The sequence below is a fragment of the Camelus bactrianus genome, chromosome 3 (genome assembly GCF_048773025.1).
Source record: "Camelus bactrianus isolate YW-2024 breed Bactrian camel chromosome 3, ASM4877302v1, whole genome shotgun sequence".
NCBI lineage: Eukaryota > Metazoa > Chordata > Mammalia > Artiodactyla > Camelidae > Camelus > Camelus bactrianus.
The window spans coordinates 109,688,142-109,703,688 of record NC_133541.1 but is presented as its reverse complement, the minus strand read 5'-3'; the positions used below and the strand labels follow the sequence as shown (position 1 = coordinate 109,703,688).

The 15,547-nt window shown below is 41.8% G+C and overlaps 1 long non-coding RNA gene across 1 annotated transcript in view; it reads right to left on the bottom strand.

The window, feature by feature from the left end:
- LOC141577111 (uncharacterized) overlaps positions 1 to 15,547 on the bottom strand; it is a 742,740-nt gene that overhangs the window by 169,454 nt on the left and 557,739 nt on the right. Inside the window, exon 7 of the long non-coding RNA XR_012505708.1 lies at positions 6,657 to 6,732. This is a non-coding gene — a long non-coding RNA (uncharacterized LOC141577111). The remainder of the gene's footprint in view (positions 1 to 6,656; positions 6,733 to 15,547) is intronic.

The following is a 15,547-nucleotide window of genomic DNA, read 5'->3' as shown; positions in this document are numbered from 1 at the left end:
TACTCAGTATGCCTTTGTATTATAAATACAGGTACAGGCATATGTGTGTACACATGTTTACACATACACTACATCTGTGTATATAGACACATACATGATTATTGCTCTGTCATCATTTCATACCTCTGCCACATCGGTTACTAGCACATCTTTTGTACTGCTGTCTATAATATCACCTCATCTTCTCCTGAGAGAATCACGTTGCTTCTCAATACCAAATTGCCCCCTGTCCCCAGTTTCTCAAAACTCTAGCTTTGAGCTCTAAGGTAACATTTCCATTGGTACTGGAAATAACCCTCAAAAAACAAGCAGCACATGAATCAGGCTTATCAAAGAACTGAGGTTGCTCACAACAACAACAAAATCCTATACATAAGAGGCCAGCCCTTAAATCCAAAACACACCCATTTGAAAGTCAACAATATAGTCAAATTATTTTTGCATCATTTAAAACGGAATATTGTTTCACTGAACTTTAACAAACTTGATTCAGCAAAATTATGTTCTATATTAATATAGCTTCAAATAAGTTTTCACATTTGATTTCATCCTAGTTTGCTAAGGAAACACAGAATGCACTTTCTCAAGAAGATGAGAACCTGATCAGAAACAGGGATGCACTATTTTCATTTTTCTGACAATAGTTTTCAGAAGGCTTGCTCTGATCATCAATATCAGACATATTTTCCCTAAAAATTCTCCCATGGGGGATTAAGAAGGACAAACTATTATGTATAAAATAAGTTACAAGGATGTATTGTACAACACCACAGGGAATGGAGCCAGTATTTTTTAATAACTATAAATGGAGTATAACCTTTAAAAATTGTGAATCACTATATTGTACACCTGTAACTTGTATGTTATTACACATCAACTGTACTTCAATAAAATTTTTTCCCATGTATGTTATTCAAGAAGCCCACTGCTTGTAAATACAGACCTGTGGATCTTTAATGGCCAGTGCCTTCCCTCTACAGGAACTGCTGCCCAGAATGAACCTCCTAAAGCCTGCCCTGCTCCCTCCCCTCAGGCTCCAGACCTCCTCCCTGCCTCAACAGAGCAGCTCCACCAGCTGTGTAACATTTCTTTTGAAGAAAAGTGCTGTGGGTACAAATGTTTGAAAACCACTCATCTGAACCAACCCTTTTATTTATCACATGAGGAAACAGTAGCTCACAGAGTGCTAAAGCTCATGGGAGCACAGCTTCCTGTCTGATGCAGAACACCAGGGCCCAGGCCCCCTGACCCACAGTCCAGGACAGTGAGGGTGTTCATTTGCAATGCTGCTATTACAAATCACCACAAACTTAGTGGCTTAAAAATACAAGTGTTACCTCACAGTTCTGGAAATTGGAAGTTTGGAATGGGTTTCACAAAGCTGTGGACCTTCCTGAAGGCTCTAGGGGAGAATGTCTTCTTGCTTTTATAGTTTCTAGAGGCTGCCTGCATTCTTTGGCTTGTGGCCCTTTCCTCCATCTTCATTCAAATCCAGTGATATTGGGTTGAATCCTTTCATGCTGCTGTCTCTCTGGTTCTCTCTTCGATAGTCTTACCTTCTTCTGACCACAGCAGGAAAGGTTTTCCACCTTTAAAGACTCATGTGATTAGATTCGGCTCACCTAGATAATCCAGAATAATCTTCCCATCTCAAGGTCCTTAATTTAATCCCAGCTGCACAATCCTTTCTTCCATTTAACATTCACAGGTTCTAGGAATTAAGATGCTGACATCTTTGGGGAGCCATTATTTTGCCTACAACAATGAGTCTCAATCCTTTCTTCTGTCTGAGCAGGACTGACAGGCACAGCATTCTCATTAATGCCAACTTCCTAAGGCAGTGATTCCCAAACATAGAAATGCACACCCCTAAAGAAGTCCCTAAGGATGGGGGTAGACATGAGAGAGGGAAACCATTTTTCAAAGGTTTTTTGGTTTTTATTTTGTTTTGTTTTTCAAATAGGCATGGTATAAACTCTTACCACAGTGATTATACCAACATTCTTTTTTGCATATTCTCATAGAGTTTAAATCACTTGCAATGAATGGACACACTACTGGTATGAGGTATGTAACTAAAGCAAGAAAGAGAGGTTAGGAGTATTTCTCTAGGAAAAAAACACCATGTAAATTTTGATTTAAGAGCTAAGTTAGAATTTCCGATTGCATGCTATCACATATAATTTATTTCAGATCAATCTCATGCAAAATGTGAATGCTATTGCCAAGAAAACACATTGCCCTTAAATGGCTGAGTAACATAACTTTTTTGAAAACAAACTGGCAACTCAAGTTCCCGAGGGCAAAAATGTCAAGCCTCTGAGTCAGATAGTCCTTTTGCATTAGCAAGTTGCCCCAGGCAATGTCAGAGCCCTGAATCAAGGGATCCAGTAACCCCTAACAGGAGGTGGAAATCCTCCAGGAGCTCTGATAGTCTTTGCTCTCCACATGCCCGCCACACAGAACCTGGCTGTGCTGATCACACTGACAGAGATGTGATTTTTCCCCTTAAAACTACTCTTCTTTTTCCTTCCTTCAAATTTCTAGTTATTTTGCTTTCTCTCCATTCACCGTTTAGAGTTTATACAATATCCCTCAATCACAGAAAATGATGTCCTGTCATCCCCACTCTTAAGTTAAACACAAGGAGGTTTAGAGAATGTGAGACTGTGCTTCGAATTGTACCATCCTACATTCATGACATTTTTGGAGAACATTCATTTAACACACATACATTGAGAACCTACTATTTACCTAACTTCTAAGGGCAATAGGTCTTAATCTGGGTTATGTCTTGGAATCAGTAGGTACTTTTATTTTTTTTTAATATATTGATGCTTGTGGTACTACCTCTAAGATTCTGATCTAATTATCTAGGACAGGGCCTGGGTGGCTCATTAAGAATGCAAATCTGATAGCTCCTACACCCACCCTTTCCATGCTCATAAAATTGTTTTCTTCAGGAGGGAGGTGGGCCCCAGAAATAAGAACATTAACAGACACTTTAGGTCAGTGGTAGTGGTTCTCAGAACACACTTTGAGTATCAAAGTGATGAGTGACAAAGAATTCCAGGGCAGAGATGGGACGCATGAAAGGCTATGTGGATTTGAGACATGGACTCTTTGAGTGACTATTACAGGGTGAAAACAAAGGCAGAAGCATGAAGTCTAGACTCTATAGAATCAACTAAAACTGAACTGTTTTCCCATGGACAGAAGTAAGAGACCCAGAGAGTCTAACTTCTATGCTATTTCTCTCCATTCTGTCTTCAACACTTATTTATAAATGTCATGAAATCTTTAGAATGGAGTTTCACCCAACTGAAAGACTTAAATGTTGATGGTAAGCCCTGCACCCTGCTTAGTAGACTCTAATTTCAAAATGAGATCAGTAACTTCACGTTTGCCGTCGCTTAATAAAGATTGTCTCATGAGCTATGCCCTTTCCAGGCTGGTCTGTTCCTTACAGACCCTGTAGCTGAAATTCGGACCTGCTCTCATTAGAAGTCCCTGATGCACAGCCTCCGCATGCTGCACTTACTTCTTCGTGCACACATACAGGAAAAACAGCTAACAAGTTACCTAGTTGGGGCTTTCTGTAAGAGTTTTGCTTAAAGACTCTGTTATTTTAAGGCATTTTAACCAATTTCCCATGTGGGTATTTTAAGCCTGACAGAAATTGCTATCTGAAGCCAACTTTAAAGAGCAAAGACATCAAAGAGGAGTTGACACCAGCCTTTCAACTCCATCCAGTCTCTGCTTAACCCTTAAAATGTATTCCCAAAGCTAAACAGACCCATGCTAATTTTAACTTCAGAGTCTGAAGTCTTTCATACAGTGTATTATCTCTAGCTTTCATTTTATTCCTGGGCACAATTTCTGAGAGGCAGACTGCTTGTTCCTGGCACATCATAAGGACAGAAAAGATCATGACCTTTGCTGTCATCTTTATTTGTGCAGCACTAAGCTAAACTATTCATTTGTTCTATCCAGCACACTTGTAAAAGGAGTTTAATTGCAAAGAGAGCTTCTCTTATTTTGCACCTGATCTTTGTAAGTGACCTTTCAGTCTTATTATGTTATTTCCTCTTTTCCTGAAGAAAAGAAAAAAAAAAAAAAAAAAGGAACCCACTTGACTAAGGGGTGACCTATCAGTTCTATGTTCCCTGGCTTAACTGAGTAGTTATTAATGAAATAGCTCTTCACATGTCTTTGACTTTGTCACTTAATGAGAGTTCAGTTCAATAAATCTTCCCAGGAGTCAGGGACCATTCCATCGTTATCTTCCTCAAACCTGCATTTGGATTCTTAAGGGGCTTTAGCTTTTTGCTCTCATTAGCACAGCGCGCACACACAAGAGCACTTTTATCTAAAGATACAGGTACATAGCGTAAATGTCAAACAGCACCTTAAACAGGAATAAGCCGCTCACTGCTAGACTCTGCCACATTATAGATCCCCACTCCCCAGAGGCAGTGACTGCTTCAGTGACTTAATTCCTAAGAGAAACAGCTGTTGACCACTCATCACAAGCTAGAGAGAAAAGGTATTTTAAACCGCTTTATCAAGCTAGGGTGAAAGGACTCTGGGAAAGTTTTCTCAGAGGCCTATTTGCTAATAAAGATGTAACTCCCAAGGGGGGAAAAAACCTTTTTGGAAACAGTCTGGACAATATCTGGCAACCCTGCTTCTAAAACTCCCCCCACAGCGTTGCCACTGCAGGCCTCTCCTCTTAAGTCCATTTCTGCAAACAGCTTCTGCTGAACAACCCTCCCCTCCCAGCATACACCTCGGGGGGGGGTGGTGACTGAAGACAGTATAGTTTACAGCAGCAAATTCATCTTTTTATTTATTCGCTAACTTCACTCTCTCTCCAACACAGATGCAAAAGACCTAGACCCCTGCTCCTCTCTCCTATAACCAGAGAGTAAGGAAAAGTACCTTCTTTTTTCCCTTTCCCTCCCAACAATCCAGACAGGAGCGTGAGCACAAATAACTGATTTCCATCAGCCACTTACGCCCATCTGCTGGCCATAGCATGGTCCTTCTCAGAATACAGACGTAATGGTACTGTCTCTCCAACTTTCATATATTCATAGGACCATACCGATTAGTAAGAATGTTTTTAATCCATTTCATCATGCATTCAGGTCAGTCTTTCCACCTTTACCAGCTCACTAGAGCTTTCTGAATCGTCTTCCCTGTGAGTGTACAAATTATATCCCCAGCTCCTGTGTCCTTCCGTCCCAGACGCTGTTTAGCTCTTCCTCGCCTATTTCATTTTCCGCCACTTTAGCCTCTGCCCTTTGGAAACTGCTGGCTCCGGTGCTAGGTCCCTCTCTCTGTTCCTCTCGCCCCAGGTCTCCCTTAAACATTCTCTGAAGCTTTGGTCCCCAACCCCCTCAGGCTATGCCACACAGATGTCCGAGCCTCTGCCAATGCGAAAGAGAAGGCCACTGGCTTCAACTATTTATTGGTTCAAAAATGGGAATAATTTCCCATGGAGACTGTGAGAACCTGATTTCCTTCATATCATTAAGTTGGAGGAGTCCCTCTCCTCTGAACCCCAACAGAAGGTACCCTTTGACTCAGAAATCCCAGACCAAGCTCCTTGCCAATTCTTTCCCTTTATCACAGTCAAAAGGGCGTCTTATAAATTCAAGTGTTTGCAATATGTAAGCAAATTAAGTCAGAATCAGCTCCATTAAGGAGAAATGAGAACAGTCAGAGTTGGATACCACTGAAGTCGTGTTCTTTTTCATCAGTTTCTACTCACTGAGAGGCAGCCACCTGAACTTACCGCATCTATGATGCCCCCAGTTAACCCCTCCCTCCCCTGCAGTTCTCTGGGGACTAAAAGCCTTCACCTGAGTCCAAGCTTCAGTGCAATGCAAAATCCTCTTGCCGGTGGGAGCTGGGGGCTATGTACCAGGTTCTGCCTGAATGGCCTAGAAATACAGCTGGTTTTCATTACTCACCTAACAAGCTTTCAGGCATCCACCTCAAGGGAAGGAGGGCATCACCAAACACACAAAATAAAGCCCTTGGATCATCCACACTTGTCTCTGTCTTCCCAATCTCCTCAAACTCACACCAGAGGCCCCTAATCAAAACTTCATCAAGTGCCAGCACAAGGCAAGACCATTCCAACTCCCCTAACACTCCTGACTAAGCAAACAGGAATGAAAGACTCAAACAACCCCGGGCAAAAACCCTCCAGTGCCAGAAACCAATAGAAATAGGCCCAAGCAAATGAATGCTAGTCTCTAGATACCTGCTTCCTTGGGTTCAAGTTCACCTAGGCTGCCTGTGACCCTGGAGCAAAGTGACATGAGTCCAGGGAAGTCAGACTCAGACACACCCCGAGGACCTCACTCTCTCAGTGAAGTCCAAGGCCAGGATGGCTGCTGTTAACTTTGTCCTCGTTGGTAGCACAAGGCCTTCTACTCTAGACCTGACTAGGCCTCCAAATCTGAAGGACACAGAGATATAAGCATTTCTGAAATTCCGTTCAGCAACCAAGACTTCTCGTTAAAGATTCATTCTGCTCCCGGAGACTTTCAGTCCTTCCTTCACCTGCCTACCCAAAAGCAGGTGGGCTGTCATTGCAAGGCCACTGTATCAGCAAGCTCAGAACAGGATGAACCAGCACTTACCCACAAAGTAGGAGAGGAGACGCCAATCCCCACGTAAGAAGTTCTTGGTTGGGATCCTCCAGCCACCTCAGCCTGACTGTAAGAGGAAGAAGGGCGCTGTGAGTTTCCTGGCAACTTACAGCAGGTGTGAGGAGGCGGAGACTAGAGTCAGAAAAACAACGTGCGCACAGCTGGGAGCAACAGAAGACCCTAGGGATGGTTTCAAAATCCTAGGTCATAAGAATGACCTGGAGGCAGTTAAAATGCACGTTTCGAGGTTTCTGTTACAAAGACTCTGTTTAATGATCAACACCCTGGGTATGCCTAGTGCATGTAAATTGCCAACACCAAAGAGGCAGGTCTAGAAGGACAATTAACCCAAGAGAACAGACCTTTCTACTTCACAGGAGGTTTCTGCTCCCAGGGAAAGAGTGGCTTTGGCTCCTGGCAAGTCAATGATCATAACAATAATAAAGTTCCCCTTTACAACGTGCTTGTTCTCTGCCAGGTACTGTGTGGGGTGTTGGATGTGCATTATTTACTTAATCTTCACCAAAAGTTGCTAATGTCATGCCCATTTTATAAAAGAGGCCTAGATTGGCTGTTACGTGCCTGAGGTTACGCAGCTGTAAGTAATTAAAACTAAGAGGGACCCTTACTGGCCTGACTCAAGTCCTGATCTCTGTTAACAGTAACTATCAAATTCTGGTAATGTCCGGCCTTGTCACTGAAAATACCGAGACATGTCATGACCAGCCCCCTGCTGGCAGCCACGTCCCATAAACTATGTGCTCATCTGTGCCTTTGGCAATGTCCTGATCCTTCAGTGTGGCCCCTGGAGACAGCCATGGAGGGTGATGGTAGGAAATTCTTACTCAGCTCTCCTCTTGAGCTTCTAAGAGCCCTACCTGAGTAACTCATTATATCTTGACTACAACCCTAGTATCATCATTATGTAGATTAGGAAACAGGTCCAAAGAAATTCAAAAGTTCTGAGAGATTGATTATACAGCTGGACAAGGCAGGACCCTATAAAAATAGAACTCTGACCCACAACCTGCAGCAACCCACTCAGGAAACAAAGCCCCTTATCTAGAATGAACAGCCCAGGAAGCCAGGCCTGCTATGAATCAGACTTGTAAGAAGTCTGATTGCTATCTTTAGTAACAACCCAAGATGCTAAACAGAAACTTCTATAACAATCAGCCCCAAATGGCCAGGACTTGACTAATAACTGACAGCTTCCCTAAATTTTGTCCCTGCTTCCACCTTAGGACCGAACACAGAAAGCCAAATATGCCCCCCTAACTAATCACGCAGATGCCCCACTTCTCATTACCCACAGCCTCCAATCAAGGAACACCTGAAGCCTTCCTTTTTTTTTTCCCTACCCCGAAGTTTTCCCACTCGTCTGCCTGACTCTAGGTCTCTGTAAAAACACAAGTGACGGCTGACTCCCTTGCTATAGCAAGTTCAGAAGAAATAGCCTTTGCTTGTTCTCATTGGGTCGATACTCGTTTATTTCCAGAGTTGCTTAAGATTACACAGCATCTGAGTAGCAGAGCTTGGACTCAAACCTAGGCACTTGGACGCCAGACCTCACTCTCTTAACTAGTTTGAGAATGCAGAGCCTGCTCAGAGTTTCACATTCACTCCCAAACCATAGCTGCTGCCTCTAAGCCTTTGAAGGTGGAGGCTCCTCAGACCAGCCTACCACCTTCAGTTCTGTCATCTTGATGCAGGAAAACGGATGTGCGGCATGAGGAGGGCCGAGTCCTAGGACTCGGTGGAGCCCCTGGGACATGCCCCGCCAAGTGTGGGTCCTTGGCTTCGCGCAGAAAAAAACTGAAGTGCGAGCCACCGCTGAGTTAAGGTAGATTTATTTAGAGAGATACGTACTGCAGAGTGTAAGGCAAGAGAAAGGCAAGGAAAGAGGTGTGGGAACAGGGTGCTCAAGTTAAAGTAAAAGTAGGTACACACTCCATAGACAAACTGCAGGCCGTCTCCAAAGGAGAGAGAGCGCAAAGGGGCCTCTAGGCGCGGTGTTGTCACTTTTTATGGTTTCAGTAGCTTCACATGCCTACAGGTGGGATCAATCCAACTGCCCTGGGGAAGGGGCTGGGATTCCCAGGAATTGGGCCACCGCCCATTCTTTGGCCTTTTGCGGTTACCCTTGGGGCTGTTGTGGCGCCTGCGGGCATGTTACTTGATCACGCTGTTACAATGAGCATATAATGAAGCTCAAGGTCTGCTAGAAGTCAAACCTCTTAATCCTCAAGGCCAACTAGGAGGTGAACCTTCCACCATTTTGGTTGCTGTCATTCCTTGAGTGGCTGTGGCCTGCCCCCTTCCCTCCTGTCTCATTCTGACTCAAAGTTCCTCAATATGGGTACTACTAACATTTTGGATCTGATAGTCCTTGGTTGTTAAGGTCTGTCCTATGCATAGTAGGATGTTTGGCAGCATCACTGACCTCTACCTATGAGGTGCCAATAGCACCTTCTCAGTTATGACAGCCAAAAATATCTCTAGATATTGCCCTGGGTATGTGGGCAAGGGGGTAGGGAGGAAAATCTCCCCAAAATGGGAATCACTGATCTAGAACAGTGCTTCTAAAACTTTTAATGTGTTACAAGTTACTTGGGGATATTGTTAAAATTAAGATTGATTCAGGAAGTCCAGGGTGGTGCCTGAAGTTCTGCATTTTTAACAGTTTCTTGGTGATGCCAGTGTTGCTGGTCTGAGATCTACACTTTAGAAGCAAAAATCTTGACTGGAGTGTTTTCTTTAAAATGTAGATTGTGTAGACCCAACCCAACCCAGGAGGCGCTGACTCAGAATACCTGGGTTGGGGCTCAGGCATGTCTCTTTTAACAAGCTTCTAAGGTGTTTCTTATGCACAATAAAATGTGATATAATCTTGGTTTTATTTTAGTAATCTCAGGTCCGGGACTCAGGGTTTCAGACATTTTGAGATCAGCTTGGAATTCTCTGGAAATATCATCTTAAACAGAGTGTTAAAAGACACTGTAATACAAGACAGCTGTGATAAAAGACAGAGGACTAGCAGTAACGTGTCCTGCCCCAGGGAAAGGCTCCTTATCTTGTGATAACTAGAGAGAAAGCCCAAGGGGGCGGGCACCTCGGAGTTCTCTGGGTGCAGACAAGAGAGACTGCCTCTGGCTACCTGAAGCGGATATGGGATAACCTCAGGGGGAACAGGGGCTTCACAGAGGCTGCCGAACCAGGCTCAAGAAAGGGATGGCAAGGAGATCCACGTAGCAAGGGCCAGTAAGGGTCTCCTAGAATGAATAAACTCCCAGCCTTTCTCCTCTCCTTAAGTCACTCGGCTTAAGACTCGAGAGAGGGACACACACACATACATACACTCACACCAGAGAAAACAGTTTGCCTAGCGTGGCAATATCGATAACGTATCTACAATGTATTGGTTATAGATTGGTCATAACTAATTTGGAATCCCTCTTTCTATGGGCCTGGAGATTCCCTATCAGAAGGATTACTGCAATGATTTACTGCATTAACATCCTTGAGTTGAGGATGTGTTTCTTCACATGCAATGCAATAATCTAAGAGAGACAAGTGCGGACAAAAGGAAAAGATGAGTCATGGAAAGACAGAGAAAACCTAACTTTTTCTACAGTTAACTTGATTCTCCAATAGGAATGCACTTTAAATCCTGTTGCACACAGGGGAAGTCAGGAGGGAATTACCATTTATAAACTGACCCCTGTGTTAGAACTTCATTTAACTTATCTAATTTAACCTCAAAACACCCTAGGAAGTAGTTGTTATTGCCTTCATTTTTCAGACCAGGAAACCAAAGTCCAAAGAGTGAAAGTCCTCCTTGTTTTTCTCTCCTTCCTCTACCACACTCATTAAATTAGTCATCTGCCATATATCCCTAATTATGACTCAGATGATCATAAATTATTATATTCTTCCTTTATCAAGATAATTTTAGATATGGCTTAAAACCCTCACTTGCCAGGGTGGTTGAACCTAATCAGTCACATTTTGGAGTCCTTCCCTAGAGTCATATATTTGTTGAAGTGTTGGGTAGGGATAAGGGTAGACATACACGGTAGCAGAAAAAGAGAGAAAAGATCTCAAGTGTTCCATTCGTTATAGCTTCCGTTAAATTGTTCACTGATCTATTCAACAGCACAGATAAATATTAAAGGCATTTTGTTAAGCGAAAAAAAAACCAGATCCCGAAAGCTACATATTGCATAATTCCAACTCATATGACATTTTAGAAAAGGCAGGACTACAGGAATGGAAAATACATCAGTGGCTGTCAGGGAGTGGTGGGGCACAGAGGGGAACTGGGATAGCGAGAGACTGGACAGGAATAGAGTGAGACAACATAGCGTATCTGTCTCAGGAAGACCTGATAAATTCTTTTTACATTGATTTGCATAAGATATTAAATTACTGTATTCTTCAGAGGGAATTTTAGGGAATCGTTCTATGTGTTACTGCAGTGGTAGACATGTGATTCCATGCACTTGTCAAAATTCATAGAAATCTGCATCACAAAGAGTAAACACTGATGTAGTAGGCAAGCTATAAAATAAAAAAATAATCAACTAGAATGTCAGAGGAATCCCAAGATAAAATGCGAGCTGTGAAAATATTAATCTAACTATATTACAAATAAACGACATAACTGTACTCTAGGGGGTACGGAGAAATACAGATGACCTAAATAACTTTGGAAAATTGTGCTTAGACTGGAAAATGTAAGGGCAAAGAAAAAAGGAATTGTACATAAACAGTATATTCTAAGTTGTTAAAGTTGTTTATCATGGAGATACATGAAACTGCTTTATATGTATACTGAGGTTGAATACGTAAGTAAATGGATGGTGGATGGCAGGTACCAGAACTCTCATTACAGGAGAGAAAAGTTAATGATGGACAAGAATTGAAGACTAGAATGACTTGTGATACATCAATATGGATTTGTGTTTAGTGTAATGTACACATACAGGTAGACAGATACAGAAACAACTGTAGATCAGTGTGAATGATGGGTTAGTATATGTGCATATTCTACCAAGCTACCAAGCAATGTCACCCCAGCAGCTTCTACTAGGGCCCAGACCTTGGTTCCAAATACCATCCTCCAATAAAATAAACCAAGCCTACTTGGAGAAACGGCTGATTCCATGGACGTGGTAGGGAAATTCAAAGTTAAACCTGGCACATTCGGTAGTATCAGGAAGTTATAAAGTGCTCAAAAGATAAAACAACGGTAATATCTCAAAGGGACACAAAACTAAACTAATAGAACATTCAGTGACCAAAGCTGGAACAACTTATGCAACTAAACCAATAACAGTATTAGATCATAATATAAAATATAAATTAAACATACATGATGTCTTAGCCATTAGGGCTGCTACAACAAAAGACCACAGACTGGGTCTCTTATAAACAACAGTAACTTATTTCTCACATTCATGGAGGCTGGAGGTCTAAGATCAAGTTGCCAGCATGGTCACATTCTTATGAGGGCCCTCTTTCTGATTCATAGCTAGCAGCTTCTTAATGTGTCCTCACATGATCAAAGGGGCTAAGAATCTCTCTAAAGTCTTCTTTATAAGGCACTAATCTCATTCATGAGGGCTCTGCCCTCACGACCTAAGTACCTCATAAATGCCCCGCTTCCTAATACCATCATCTTTGGGTGTTAGGATTCCAACATACAGATCTGGGGGGACATAAACATTTAGACCATAGCACATGAATTCATACTGATACAATTAATAAATGACCAATTAAATAAATGCATGGGAGAGAAGACACAAATCTTTACAGAAGAATCCCCAAAACATGTAGAAACACTTCCTCCAGAAGGAAAAGCTCCAACTATACCACGTTTTGAGTATGGGCTGAACTTAATGAATACAGGTGAAAGGGGAAAAATAGTCACTTTACAGTGGAGAAACCTGCCAGACACTTCTCAACCAAGTGGTAAAGGTGAGTGTCATTGCTATCACGAACATCTGATATGATGTAGTAAGAAGTGAACTTCACCCCTGTGGTGTTCTTTCCAAAAACCTGGAACTCCAGTCTAATCATGAGAGAGAGAGCATATCAACCCAATTTGAGGAATATTCTACTAAATACTTGACCAGTACTCCTCAAAACTGTCAAGGTCATGAAAAATGAAGATCTAGAGACTATCCAGACCAGAGAAAACAAAGGACAACTAAATGCAGTATCCTGGACTGGTTCCTGGAACAGGAAAAGGATATTAACAGAAAAACTGGTGAAATCTAAATACATTTTAGAGTTGAGTTAATAGTAATATGCCACAGTTTGTTTCTTACATTGGATAAGTACACCAGGATAATATAAAGTGATAACATTGGGGGAAATTTACTGGGTCATACAAACTCAAGTGAGGGATTATGGGAACTCTCTGTACCATCTTTGCAACTTTTCAGTGAATCTAAAATCATTCCCAAATGAAGAGTTCATTTTTTTAATGTTATAATCTTACTTTCTCAACTTAATATTTACATTTACATTAAATTAGATTTAACTTAAATCTTTTTTTTTAATTTTTTTATTGAGTTGTAGTCATTTTACAGTGTTGTGTCAAATTCCAGTGTAGAGCACAATTTTTCAGTTATACATGAACATACATATATTCATTGTCACCTTTTTTTTTTGCTGTGAGCTACCACAAGATCTTGTATATATTTCCCTGTGCTATACAGTACAATCTTGTTTATCTATTCTATATATGCCTGTCAGTATCTACAAATTTTGAAATCCCAGTCTGTCCCTTCCCACCCCCTGCCTCCTTGGCAACAATCTTTAAAATAAATAATTTAACTTCAAACCCTCAAATGCCAGGGTGGAAACAAATAAAAAATGGTCAGATCTGGAGTACCTCCTTGGCATCATATATTTATTGAGGTGGTGGGAGGGGACATACAAGTTGTCAGTAAAACAGAGAAGAGAGATCTCACATCTTCAGTCCATTAGTCCATTTTTTAAAAAAAAAAATTGTGATACTGGCTTTATTGCAGTGGTCTGAACCCCAACTCACTGTATCTCTGAGGTGTGCCTATAAACAAGTGAAAAAATGCTCAAAATCATGAACATTAGGGAAAGGCAACTAAAACCATAGTATGACAGTTACACATTTATTGCAAGGGTCAAAATTTTAAAAGACTAACCATACCCACTATAGGCAAGAATAGACCATTAGTCTTCAGTCCATTGCCCACTGTCTATGACCATCTGACCTATTTGAACATGATCCAGTGCTCAATGTAGGTGCATCTGGTAATGTTCATGAGACACCTCCCATCTCCACTCACTTCACACCCTCAGCTGAGATCTCATCACCTCTCTAGGTGCTATGAGGAAAGACACAGGGGGACAGTTTAGACACACACAGTTTCATAGCTCTATTGATTCATTCTAGGAAAAGCTAAACCTCTTTTCTTTGGGACAGGCCAGTTCCACTCTGTGTCTGGCAACGCTCATTTGTAGTTCTGAAATAAAAAAGTTTTTATCAAATCCTTGACAAGAAGGCAGGTTCAAAGTCTTCTGTGCATGCAGGAAGAGGATGCCACCACCCCGTCTTTCTCTCATATGCACACCCACATACACACGCCTCTCATTTTTAGTCTCCTGTAGCTGGAAGACCATAATAAAATGAGGTTTCAATAACATTGAGTTGGCCCTCCTTTTTTTAACTCATTATACTGCTTCACATCATTTTATCTGTCTCAATCCCATACTGTGATTTCCCTGAGATTGAGAATTATTTGTTATTTTTCCTCATGAATTCAGAACCTAGTACAGTGCCTGACACATAATGTAAGTCATTACTTTAAAAACAACAACAACAACAACAACCTGTCAAATGTATAAATGTAACCGTAAGAGGCCCAAGACTTCCGTCTCTCCAATTTGGCTTTATCAACAAATCTGCATGTTAGAAATATTTGGCAAATTCTGGGCTCACTGATCACCACTCAACTGAAAGCCAGCTGAATTTCTGCAGGTAGTAAGGTACCAAAGTGCTGGGGACCCACTTCTGACTTCCTGACCAGAAATGCTTTTAGAATGCCAGGGATGCTGACTAGATCAGGATCCCAGGGGCATTTTGTGGTTTTTTTTTTTTTTTTTTTTTTTTTGGTATAAATGGCCATCATCCTCATGCCCAGCACCATGCCCAGCACTGTGAAAATATTCTTCCCAAGAAATATTTATTGGTTATTGCATAAGATTCACTCTGCTAACTCATGCCAAGAGTTCTCTCTGGAAACCTCACGGAGCCAACTTAGAGTTGCCTGCAGGAAGTTATGCAGTTATGTTGCATCTGATAGAAACAATCAGTGCTGTGGCTGAGGTTTTCATTATGGTGGCGGAGTACAAGCAAAAAGAAAAAAAAATCTCTCTGCAGCCAGCAGCTAAGATTTTCCAATTGAACGCGAAGTTTAATATAATTTAGTATATTTGCTCAGTGTGCCATTTCACCCCTGGGTTAACACGGGAAAATGAAGAAGAGCTAATTGCACTATTACCACTTTAACATAATGTGCCTGTGCCCCAGAGCAGCTGCTGTTCTTATTAGATGGTGTCACCAGGGGGCAATACTATTTCCTCTTTCCTTAGGTTCAACTTCTTTTGTTCAGTAACTGTGTTTACAGGACACCCTTGTCTGGTTTGCCACACTGTCTGATGGCATTGCCGTACCCTCCCTATACCTTTCCTTCTCCCACACCCTCAATATCCAGTTTGTATCTCATATGACTACTGCGCCTTTGAAGGTGATATATCTCTGGAAATCATTAATGAAGTGGGGAAAACAAAATACTTCAGCAGATCCTGAGCCTCCACCCCATCTCTTACTAACT